Source organism: Mesoplodon densirostris, chromosome 3 (genome assembly GCF_025265405.1).
Source record: "Mesoplodon densirostris isolate mMesDen1 chromosome 3, mMesDen1 primary haplotype, whole genome shotgun sequence".
NCBI classification, from domain to species: Eukaryota; Metazoa; Chordata; class Mammalia; order Artiodactyla; family Ziphiidae; genus Mesoplodon; species Mesoplodon densirostris.
In genome coordinates, this window is record NC_082663.1 from 122,726,984 (window position 1) to 122,739,926 (window position 12,943).

Consider the following 12,943-nt stretch of genomic DNA (forward strand, 5'->3'; position numbering starts at 1 on the left):
CTGACACCAGGCCAGAGGACCAAGACACTGTCAGCCACATGGCTCAGAAGATAAGGGAGTAAAAAAGAAAGGAAAAAAAATTTTTAATAAATAAAATAATTAAAATAAAAAAAATAATTAAAATAAAAAAATTAAAAAAATAAAAAAGAGCAACCAGACCAATAAAGAAATCCACTAATGATAAGAAGTGCTAAAAACTATACTGCGATAAACATAAAAATCAGAAACAAGTCAGTTGCAGAAAGCAAACCTTAAGTCTACAGTTGCTCCCAAAGTCCACCACCTCAATTTTGGGTTGATTGTCTATTTAGGTATTCCACAGATGCAGGGTACTACCCTCAAGTTGATTGTGGGGATTTAATCTGCTGCTCCTGAGGCTGCATGGAGAGATTTCCCTTTCTCTTCTGTGTTTGCACAGCTCCTGGGGTTAAATTTTGGTTTTGGCCCCACTTCTGCATGTAGGTTGCCCTCAGATTTCTGTTCCCACCCAGACAGGATGGCGTTAAAGCAGTGGCTGATTGGGAGGCTCTGGCTCACTCATGCCAGGGGGAGGGAGGGGTACGGTAGTTATAATTGGAATGCGGGGTGAGCCTGCGGTGGCAGAGGCCAACACGACATCGCAACAGCCTGAGGCGCGCCATGTGTTCTCCCAGAGAAGCTGTCCCTGGATCACACAACCCTGGCAGTGGCGGGCTGCAAAGGCTCCGGGGGCGGGTAGTGGATAGTGACCTGTGCTTGCACACAGGATTCTTGATGGCTGCAGCAGCAGCAATAGCGGTTCATGCCCATCTCTGGGGTCCGAAGTGATAGCCGCGGCTCACACCTGTTTCTGGAGCTTGTTAGGCGGTGCTCTGCCTTCTGTGGGCAGACAGGGAAGGAATCCCCTCTTCTCACGCACAATGGTCTCTTGCCTCTTAGGCAGGTTCAGAGTTTTTCCTGGACTCCCTCCCAGCTAGCTGTGGCGCACTAGCCCTCTTCAGGCTGTGTTCATGCAGCCAACCCCAGTTCTTTCCCTGGGATCTGACCTCCGAAGCCTGAGCCTCAGCTCCCAGCCCCCGCGTGCCCCAGCAGGTGAGCAGACAAGCCTCTCAGGCTGGTGAGTGCTGGTCAGCACTGATCCTCTGTGTGGGAATCTCTCTGCTTTGCTCTCTGCACCCCTGTTCTGTGCTCTCCTCCGTGGCTCCGAAGCTTCCCCCCTCCACCACCCACAGTCTCTGCCCGCGAAGGGGCTTCCTAGTGTGTGGAAACTTTTCCTCCTTCACAGCTCCCTCCAGAGGTGCAGGTCCAGTCCCTATTCTTTTGTCTCTGTTTTTTCTTTCTTCTTTTGCCCTACCCAGGTACGTGGGGATTTTCTTGCCTTTTGGGGAGTCTGAGGTCTTCTGCCAGCATTCAGTAGGCGTTATGTAGGAGCTGTTCCTCATGTAGATATATTTTTGATGTATTTGTGGGGATGAAGGTGATCTCCACGTCTTGCTCCTCTGCCATCTTGAAGGTCCCCCCTAATGCTTTAATTTTTAAAGTAAATTTTAATTTAGACAAAATATCCTTCATCCAATTTCCAAGTAAATAAAGATCTACAAAAATCTTTCAGAAACCTTCAGATCAATAATTTGATTCCATAAAACTGTTCTAACCTTAATAAAAAAAAATAATAACCACAAGCATTTTGTGAATTGTGGATACAGTATAATAGAATATTCAAGAACACCATTAGGCCTTGGCTAGTTTTTCAATAAAAAATTGTACAGAGTTCAGGAGCCTCCACTTTTCATGCAGGGATGACTCTCAGTATAAAAATCTACAGAAATCTTTTAGAAACCTTCAAATTAATAATTTGATTCCACAAAACTGCTCTAACCTTAATAAAAATAAAAAAAAAAACTAACCACAAGCATTTCTTGAATTGTGGATACACTATAATAGAATATTCAAGAAGACCATAGGCCTTGACTAGTTTTTCAATAAAAAATTGTACAGAATTCAGGAGCCTCCACTTTTCATGCAGGGATGACCCTCAGTTGGCTTAGGTGGTTAAATTATTCACCAGCTCCAAACAATTGCTTTGGGCATAATACATCTTTAGAGGAAAGGTTAAGTTCTTTCCCTCTTTCCAAGATATTTTTTGGGTTTATCTTATGTAAGTAAAAAAATAAAATGAAAAAAAACTCAGTTTTTTATACAACATTTTTTCCCCAAAATAGTGTTGGCCAGTAAATTAAATTCTTTGAAACTAGGTCAGAGAAGCTCCCAAATAGAATCCCAAATAGACAAGGTGAGGGCAAGCCAATTCGAAAAATTTCTTTTAATATTTAAAACTGCCTTTTAAAACTTATCATTGTTACGTGAGAGGTATTCAGATCCAGTGAAATAGTACTGATAAGTTCCATGGGATTCCTAAAGATCTTGTAAGCCTTGAAAGATCTTATGAGGTACTTAAATCAGTATAGTTGTGCCTTTTTTCCCTGTTTAAAGGAAGCGGAAATGAATAAGTTAAAAGGCATTTTCCTAACCCTGACTGCAAATCACAAGCTTGAGGCTGCTTGAAGCCAGCTGGTGTGGTGCCCATTTACAGTAAGTTGTTTACTCATTGTCGACCAATCATGCCACAAAGAATGAATGCCTACAGACAGAGTCAGACTGTCTTTTCAAGACAGAGCAATAGAGAGGTTTATAAGCTTTATTAAATTCTTAGAGGTATTACTTTTAATACTGCTGTAAAATATTATAATCCAGTTTCCATAACCTCAGCGTTTTAAAGTCAAATAATTGCCCCTCAGTAGACAATCTTAAAATAATAGTTTATCAGTGGAATGAGTGGTGTCCTCTAATCATTTTAAGTACCTTTTAAGTATAACTTTTAAAGGCTACAATATCTTAAAATGGATTGGAACTTAATTAGACGGAAACCTTTAAATACGCAGTGTTTTTAGCATGCAGATAGAGAATAGTAAAAGAAACAGAATGTCCAGAGGAGGAGTAAAAAACAGAAAAAATGAACTCTCATTAACAAGAGAGACGTGGGTAAGAATAACACGATGATTCAAACAAGTGATTCCTGGTCTGCCCTCAGAAATCATGTTTGCTACTTGGCACTTGGAGAGCCTCTTCCCACCCACACTGGCTAGTTTAGGGAAAACCAGGTAGTAATAATAAACCTTTTTCTTTTGGACCAAACTTGTCTACTATCGCTATTCCCTAAATGTCTCCCCAAGGTTACCTGCCATCATTGTTATCAGCTGCCATTGAAAAGTTCAGAACATATCTTTCACTCAGTGTGTTCAATGAATGTTAAAATGAGTGACAGACATAAAAAGGGAATGTCTCATCAAATAATCCTAGAATCAAGTCACCAACCATTTTGAACAAACCCCAGCTCAAAGGGCCCTAGGAACCAATAGTACTTTTAAAGCTGAATATCTGGAGCAAAAAGATGACCAAACACAGAAATGATAGATACCTTCAACAGCCTCTGTGGAAAGAGGACGAAGCTAGTAAGACCACAGAAACATCCAAAGCTAACTACTATAAAACAGAAAGCACTATTATTACTTGGCTTCTCTGGCTTCTTCCTTATATGCTTCTTGAGTCAATTTTTCAGTAGGTTCTAGAGATTTACACCTTTTACTATTAGAGGACCCTAAACAAATCATTTCATGACAGACATTTTCTGGTTATCTCAGTAATTTTACCTAATTTCCAAGCCCAAATGGCAGAGTGAATCATTTTATTAAATGTAGGATTATGTAGGCCCTTGGAGCTAGTATGGGTTGTTTTTTGTCTGTTTGTTTCTCCATGTTCTAAGTCCGTTATGCCCGGTAAATTCGGAGTGTTAGTTACTGCAACCTTTGGTCCTATGATAATAATTCTTCTGTCACGTCTTTAACTTTTTTGTGTTTCTCAATTTCCATTTCTTTAAAAAAATCATGTGCAAATTCTATGAAATAACTTACTAAATTATCCTATACTACTTTCTAAAAAAAATTAGGGGTGGGGGGTTTAGTGTTAATGATCATCATACTTAGGTTAAATTTCTCTTTTAGGAGCCCCAAAAGAGAGAGAACATGCACAGAGTACTGGGACTAATTACAGGTCAGAGAACATGTTATTTCTAAGATCTCACTAGGGTGTGAGGTTTGAATTAGACTTCACTAGGTAAATAAAATCAAATTCTATCTTTGTTACAATAGTTAATACCTGGAAAGGTGCCAGATTCATGGCCTTGGGAATTATATAGTTTATAAACAGGATTTCAAAATAATGATGAGGCAAAAGTGGTACTTCCTCACTTCCTCAGTCACTTCTAAACCCAAAGGGCTAATAACAATCATCAACTATTCATTAGATAGGTTGAAAGTTTTATTTTATATGGGTAATGTATTTCCTAGTACATTTTCTACAGGACAGCAAGTTGGTTTGTCAACACAATGATAAGTAGCCTGGTAATAAGATTATGCATAGTATTGACAAAATTCAAATTTAATAGGTTGATAATTAAATATAATTCTTCTATAAATAGTTCCATTTTTCAGATAAATTTCTAACCTCACTTTCCCTTTCAATTTTAACCAATGAAAAAAACATAAATAAAAAAGTTTTGTTTAACAAAACAACTCTATTCCACACAAAATTGAGCATCAAAGCATGAGAAAGCTGAAACTGAAGGAAATCAAAAGATGTACATTTTACCTATTAAGTGAAAAATAATTCTATAATTAAAAAAATTTTAATGAATTCTATAATCCTCATTTTAGAGCTGAACGAAAGAAGGGCAATGTAGGCACTACAAATAGGGTAATGAACTACAAATAGGGTAATGCCATGGGCTTTTTTTCCTCCTTTTCTTCACCTCCCCCACTATTTTTTATATAAGTTTTTCAGAGTAGTACCTTCAAATTAGCATTTTTAACACTCGATAAAAAAGAAAATACTGTGGTAATATATTAGTTGTCCTCACTGAAAAATACATACCTTCATAATTGTAATTTAATTGTCTCTTATATTTAAGGTGGTATGTATTCCTGAGTATCATCTCATCTTCCCCCAAGCCTCTCCTTCCCTTAGATAGTTGTTAGACATCCAGAACTAAAAGTAGTTCTGAAATTTTGGTTAATAGGTAACCAAAAAACCTGAGGTTAAGCAAGAAAAAACTTTAGCAGATATTTTCTTGAATATCTTTTTAAGCCAAATGAACAGTTCTTTCATCTGAAAACAGCCGAGTTAAGATGCCTTGATCTTTAGGTTATTATGTGCTACTGAATAGGAAATTTATTTTCAGTAAAGTATGTCAGGATTTGGCTGAATGGGGCTGGGCTACAAGAAAATGAAAGTAGACATCTCTTCTCTTTGCATCCTCTCTTACCAGCAGCTCTTCCCATTCCCCACCCCAATAAACAAAACATTTATAGAATTGTTAAGTTTTGTTCTTTTTACTTCTTTATTCATCCTTTCAAATATTTTGCTGCCATTTTCCAAAAGACATTATTATTTAACATTCAGTATACAGAGAATTCTCCATCAGAGATGTTTTTTCTTAATCATATCCAGTGAGACTCATGTTAGTTCAGCAGTGGACAGGTCACAAGAGGACATGAGAAAGGAAGAAAGGCTCTGGGACACCTGCATTAACAGCAAGTATTCCACACGAGTAAATGATGTAATTTTGAAGAGAGATAGCCTTAATGTCATTTTGATCATGAGTCATGAATATCGTAGCATGCTCTGAACACTTTAGCCATTACAACCGTCTAATATCTGGTACCATTAAATATCTCTGAAAGGAATGCTACTGTGTAAATGTTACCAAAGGAGTCTGAACACAAGAACCTCGTAACTCTGCTCTTTGTAGTTTTACCTGCTTTAATCCGTTTCCCTAAAACAAGAGTTTTCAAGCCCTTAGCTGCAAAATGCTTCATTTTAAAAAGTAACCCTTATGCTGAACCCCCAACACATAAAACAGGTAGAAGTGATATTATACTGATAAAGCATATTTTATACAAAATCATAATACTAATCTATATAGGAAGCAATCAGATCAGTGAAGCTGTTTTGCTGAAACCAGTAAAACTAAAATTGGAATGCCAGGCTTACCATCAAACTTGTATTTGTATTTAAACAGAGTTTGGAAACCAATGCCCTAAAACTTCACATTGTCTCCAGTATCAGCCCCAAGCCTCATTTCCAAACCTCTATCAAACCTTCTTTTCCTTATAAAAATAAAGCCAGAACTTTAACAAGGCCCACCAAAATCTGGACTGTAGCATATCTCTCACCAATTTCTTGCAGGAACTGTCTTCCAGTCGGTACGTTTTCTCAGTGTTCCTCAATATGCCAACTTAAATTCCTTCATTCATTTACTTAACGTATATGTTCTGAGTGCCTATAATGAATCTCTAGATTTTTGCTTATTCTGCCCCTTTTTGCCTTAGAATCTTCCTCAATGATCCTCAACAAAAGCTTTCTCCTCTTATTTCCCAAAGTACTCAGTGACTTCTGCCACTCATGAATTCTGAAGTGATTGCCTTTATTAATTAATGGGCCACATGGTGTATAGTCAATACTAATAGAGAAATGTACCAAAGTACACAATTGTTTCCTCGGTTTGGATTTTTAAAAATCAAGCTTTTATTTCTACTAAAGAAAATAAAACCACTTTTGAATTTCAAAATTACAGATTTGAGTTTCATATATTTTATAGGAAAAAGCATACATGAATGCATAGTTTAATTTAAGTGGTATGTGTGGTTTCAAGCTTACTCTGTTGAGTAATTAAAAATTTAAAAGCCACAGTGACACTGTGAAAAGCTTACTAGCTTGCAAAAAGAAAAGCCACATTTTTCACGTACGTGATTAAAGAATAATTATCCAAGGTATTTTTTATAGCACAATATTTGATCAAAATTTTGGAATATAAAAAATTTTTTTTGAAATATACTAAATGCATGAGTTCTAATCTCTGCCACTAGTTGCAAACTTAGTAAAACTACTTCTAGTATATTTTATATGATTTGGTTTTGAAAGATGTTTAGATTTTTTTCTCTGCAATTTTATGTACTATCAAGCTATTTTTTTAAAAATTGGTAAAAGATGCCAGCCTTGTTTCAGAGAGGACTTGAATCACCTTTAAAAGATAGGTAAAATTCAAGGTGGTAATTTAAAGAGGGTGAAGTTTTCAAGATCATCAATTACATTTCTATAGGAGTAGCTTACTAGATCACTGTTAAATTATTTAGAAACAAAATATTCAGGATACTCTCAGACTTTTTCTTTGCTGATTAATTTAAGACTAATCTAAAATTTACTACTGCCACATAAAACGTCAATATAAGAATAAAGAGGGGCCTCCCTGGTGGCGCAGTGGTTGAGAGTCCGCCTGCCGATGCAGGGGATACGGGTTCGTGCCCCGATCTGGGAGGATCCCATATGCCGCGGAGCGGCTGGGCCCGTGAGCCGTGGCCGCTGAGCCTGCGCGTCCGGAGCCTGTGCTCCGCAACGGGAGAGGCCACGACGGTGAGAGGCCCGCATACCGCAAAAAAAAAGAAAAAAAAAAAAAGAATAAAGAAATTTACCCATATTTAATCACATAGTTGCCAAAAGTGGTACTAGGCTTTGTCTTACTTGTAACATACAATGAAACATTAATGACATTGCTCCACCTACTGATGTTTCTTTGGTTTCTGTTATCTCATTAAGGGACCCCTGTAAAACAACTGATAAATAGTAAGCAGAGTGACTGCCAAGTTAAGCACACAGCCTAGCTCTACTGTAAACTGTCTCCACTATAAACTGACAGCTACTGCTGTACAGCACCTAAAAAGTTTTGTCTAGAGTCTATCCAGTGAAAAATAAAAACAAACAAAGCACACAGAAGTTACAACATACTGATTACTATTTAAAATAAGTTAAATACCCCACAGAAGAAGGAATGGGGATGAAGAAAAATAATCGTGTCGCAGAACAATTCTGGATGGACCATTTTCCTTTCAGCAACTGGAGAGTAGTGAATATTTATGTTGAAAACAGATTAGAGCTGTTTATCTAAACTCAGTCAATAGCTTTCTTTTTTGATGGTTAGATTAAGCTAGTTTTATTGACTATAAGTAGGAAGCACTGCTGAATGACAGAAGACAAACTAGGCAGCAGCGATACAGGAATTAATGTCACTGGATTAAAACCTTTGGATTATGGCATAATTAAAAATATTAAATTTTAATAGAATTAGAAAAGGAAATGAAAGATAAGTTAATTGGCAAAAGTCTTCTATCAGTTATTTCCCAGATGATGGAGAGTCTTTTTTTTTCACTGCCTCTTTGATCAGGTCTTTATTCAAAATCAGCTGTCCAAAATGATTTGACCTTTACAGAATAAACAAATTTAAGTTTATGCAGCAGCCTTCTTTTCCTCTCTGGTGGGTTTCTTTTCTGTGGGCTTCTTTTTAGTGGGCTTCTTTTCAGCTGCTGGTTTCTTGGTCACTGCAGCCTTTTTTCCCCACCAAAGCCTTCTTTGGTTTCTTCAGCTTCTTAACCCAAACAGCCTTCTTTCCTTTCTTTCCCACCACAAGCTTCTGCCCTGGAACCTCCTTCTCATCTGATTTGGCTTCTAGTGCTGCTGCTGCCCTATCCATCTGGATTTTGTGGTTCTTGGCCTGGCGAAGAATGGTGTTCCGGCTCATCGTCTTTGCATATGGGTTTAGCTTCAACATGATTCTCAGGTTTTTCAGTGGATTCTTCTTCAGGACTCTGCGATGAACTTTCTTGCATGGTGCCCAGAGGGCTCTTTGGATCTCTGGGCTTTTCAAGATTCTGCTAAGGTGTGTGTTGAGCATCTTGTGCGTGGGGAGGTTGTAGCTACTCTTGAGGAGGCAGCTTTATGCCAAGTGCCATACAGCTCCTCTAACTTGGGGGAAGCACTTTCGGTCCAAATGCAGGAACGTCCCACACGCCCACTAGGAGCAAGTTTCAAAACGTTCAGTTTGCTTACATTAAGCAGAGTAATTCCAGGGATGTTTCTGAAGGCCTTGATGATACCATTGTCCTCATTATAGATGATGCAGGGTCCCCTGCGCTGGATACGGCGACGGTTTCTCATTTTGCCTTTGCCAGCTCTCATTCGCTGTGAGGCGTAGAACTTTTTGATATCATTCCAGCCCTTAAGTTCCTTCAGAAGCAAAACAGCCTCCTTGGTCTTCTTGCAGTCTCTTCAACTTTATCTTCAACCACCAAAGGAAGTTCTGCAACTTCCTCTATACGTTGACCTTTAGACAGGACCAGTGCTGGTGAAGCCGAGGCAGCCAACGCAGAGCAGATGGCATATCGCTTCTGCATTGTATTCACTCCGTGGTGCCAACATCGCCAGGTCTTGGTTGGCCCAAACACAAGGCCCCCACGACACATATTTCCAAAAGCACCCTGGCCAGAACGGTGAGTGCTGTCACCTCGAACCCTGGGAATTCGAGCCGCAGCTCTGCCAGTACCCCAAGACTCAGCACTGGTTTGATGACCTGCTAATTCACTGGCAGCATAGAGCTGTCTGTTGTTTTTGCGCAAGCTGATGAACAAAGTTCACAATATCTGGTTGAATGGGAGCCTTGAACATAGCAGGCAAAGTGACATTTTTGCCAGATGACCCCCCCTTTTCAGAGTACACTGATATCAGTGGACGAGCACACGCCATGGTGGGGAGAGGAGAAGGCCACGCTCCCCTCAACCCGGCGGCTCCCACAGGAAAAGCCGATGGAGAGTCTTGATTCGGTGATAAATCAAGCATTCCCTGTTTCTATACACAATGCTTTTTAAAAATCATTTGTGATAAGTGAAAAGACATGTTTTACAAGGGGGTGTGGGGATGAGGTGGGTAATGTCCTACTCCAAGAAAGCTGAAGTATACTACAGAATCCCTAGTTGTACTTCATTCTAAAGATACCATATTCAGTGATATATTTCTATACTTCACACATGTTCTCTGATTTTTCCCCCCTTTATTACTGAACGAAAAGTACACCTGATTAAGTGCAAGGAGCACGCAGGTAAAGCCAGAGATTGACTGTTTGGTGCACACTCACAATTTCTATCACTGTCCTAATTTTATTTAATATAGAAACCCAACATTTTAATCCCTAAATCAGCACCATAATTTTTTCTATTTTCAATTAATTTCACTAAAATTACATAAAAATATAATATAACAAATGGCATTTGAAATAAATTTTAAAACCCTAGAACTCTTTCTTCAAAGAAAAGCTTCAATGGAAATAAGGTATGTAATAAAACCTGGGTAGATTTCTCTGTGTTAGACCCCATCTCCTGGAGTTACCACTATAGTTCATGACAGTTCTTCAGAGTAGTCTGAAAAACACTACTAAATCAATCAGTTGCTCAAATACCACCATACAGATAAAGATGACACTACTACTGAAACTTTCGGATGGTGGGCAAGTACCACCATAGAGTGGCTTGAAATGTTTGCCAGCAGCTATAAGAATTTTCTAGGTTTCCCAAGAAAAGCAGTTTGGTGGAAAAGGCATAAATATGTACTTTTCAAACAACTGCAACTTCTTTACAAAAAAGCTCATTTGTTCCAAAGTTGAACTTGTGACAGTTCAGGACCACTTGTGTAGTAGCCAATATACAAGACGATAGATTGTAAAGTTAAGACCAACAGTAAAACAGTTTGCAAGAGCTCTAATGCTGGCTTTTGGCGAATATGGATTCATTTTCCAAACCAAAAGGCCATAATAGTATTTTCCATTATTCAGAATTGGAGAGACTTCAGAGAAAAAACATTTGGGTTTTACAAAAAGCACTTTTAATGTAAGAGAGTGAAATTAGCATTCTGTAATGACCTATATGGAAAAAGAATCTAAAAAGGAGTGGATACATGTGTATGTATAACTGATTAACTTTGCTGTACAGCAGATACTAACACAATGTTGTAAATCAACTACACTCCAATAAAAATTTTTAAAAAGAGAGTGAACTTAGCAAAAATGGTGGAATAAGGAACTCCAGATTCCACCCCCCATAGGAGCAAAGAATAAGAAGGCACAAACGGTCAGAACCAATGTTTTTGGAACCCTCAAAGGCTTGTAGCAACCCAGACAATGCTTATTCCAACACCCACCCCACCCCACCCCGAGCCCCGCCACTGATTCTTGGTTAAGAATAGCAAGCTTTGTGGTGTTTTTTAACTTACCCAGTCCCATCCCCTACTCTCCCGCTTAGCAGTAGTCATGAAAATAGCAGCCCACATTCCTAGTACCAGAGGTAGTAAAATGAACCTTATTTGCAAAGAATTCTAATTATTTGTTCTGACCATTCTGGTGGCTCCCTAGAAGACCACCTCAAAAAGAGTGTCTTTATTTTGCCTAACTCAGACCTGGCTCAGTGCTAAAGTGCTATATTTCAGCAGTAGGGGGCATGGTTGCAATGTGTGGCTGGGGGTGAGGGATTTGTTGGCAATGTTCATGCTAATGTCTTAGTTTGCTGTTGCTTGAGGTGATGGATAACAGTTGGGGGCAAACAATAAACTAACCAGAAAGCTTAGAAGGAAAGTCTGGAGCTTTGAAAAGGTCTGAGATATTCTGGAAATCTAGAAGGCCAAATGCATGGCCTCAGGAAAGATCTAAGAAGGCCCTAGGATTTCACCTTCTATTGACCTTGAAGCTCTATGGAAGCTGGAAGTAAAGGCTAAGGCAGAATTGTAAACTCCAGAGTTAAAGGCTCACCCTGACACACACACTGAGCCCCTGGGCAAAGATTGGAAAATTTTATTGTTTCCAGATATTTGATAAAACCACTATTCAATCATTAATTGACACTAAGCAAATGGAACAGAGTCTTCAGGGTCCACAATGGACAAAGAATACAACCTTTACAGAATTAGTTCAAACAGTCACTAGACAAACAACATCTACAATACACATCAAAAACAACAAACACTGCAAAGGGGGAAGAGGTGCCATATTGTAATATTTGAAATATCCAGTTTTCAAAAAAAATTACAAGGTATGCAAAGAAATAAGAAAGTATGGCACATGCACAAGAGAAAAGAATAGAAGCTGACTGAGGAAGCCTAGATGTTGATCTTTCTAGACAAAGCTATTTTAACTGTGTTCCATGACATAAAGTATACTATCTCTAAAGAACTTAAAGGAAAGTTAAAAACAAAAATGTGTCATTAAATTGAGTAGATTAATAAAGAGATATTATAAAACTGAACCAAATGGAAATTTTGGAGCAGAAAAGTATAATAACTGAAATGAAAAATTCACTATTGGGGCTCAAAAGCAGATGTGAGCAGGCAGAAGAATCAGTAAAGTTGAAATGGAAAAACAAACAAACAAAAACACCAAACAGAGGCGCAGAGACCTGTGGGACACCATGAAATACACCAACATATGCATAATGGGAGTCACATAAGGAGGAGAAAAGGGGGCAGCAAGAATATTTAAACAAATAGTGGCCAAAAATATGCCAAATTTTATGAAAAATATCCAAGAAGCCCAACAAACTCCAAAAGAATAGACGCAAAAAGATCCACACATAGGCACATCATAAACTATCAAAAGCTAAAGACAGAATCTTGAAAGCAGCAAGAAAGATGCAACTCATTATGTTCACGTGATTCCTAATAAGACTAACAAGTGATTTCTCATCAGAAACTATGCAGAGGCAGGCCAGAAGACAGTAGGATGACATATTCCAAGTGCTATAAGAATTCAGAGTTACTCAAGAATTCTATATCTGGCAATACAATCCTTCAAAAATGAAGGAGAAATTAATACATTCCCAAATAACAAAAACTGAAGCAGCTCATCATTAGCAAACCTGCCCTCCAACAAACGCTAATGGGAGCTCTTCAGGCTGAAATGAAAAGACACTACACAGTAACTCAAATACACATGAAGAAATAAAGTACACAAGGAAAGGTAACTACATAAGTAAATGCA

At 38.4% G+C, this 12,943-nt stretch overlaps 1 protein-coding gene and 1 pseudogene across 6 annotated transcripts in view; both read right to left on the minus strand.

Moving 5' to 3' along the window:
• Positions 1–12,943, minus strand: part of NR3C1 (nuclear receptor subfamily 3 group C member 1) — a 125,764-nt gene that overhangs the window by 72,623 nt on the left and 40,198 nt on the right. The window lies entirely within an intron of this gene.
• LOC132485497 (large ribosomal subunit protein uL4-like) lies at positions 8,302–9,708 on the minus strand (annotated as a pseudogene).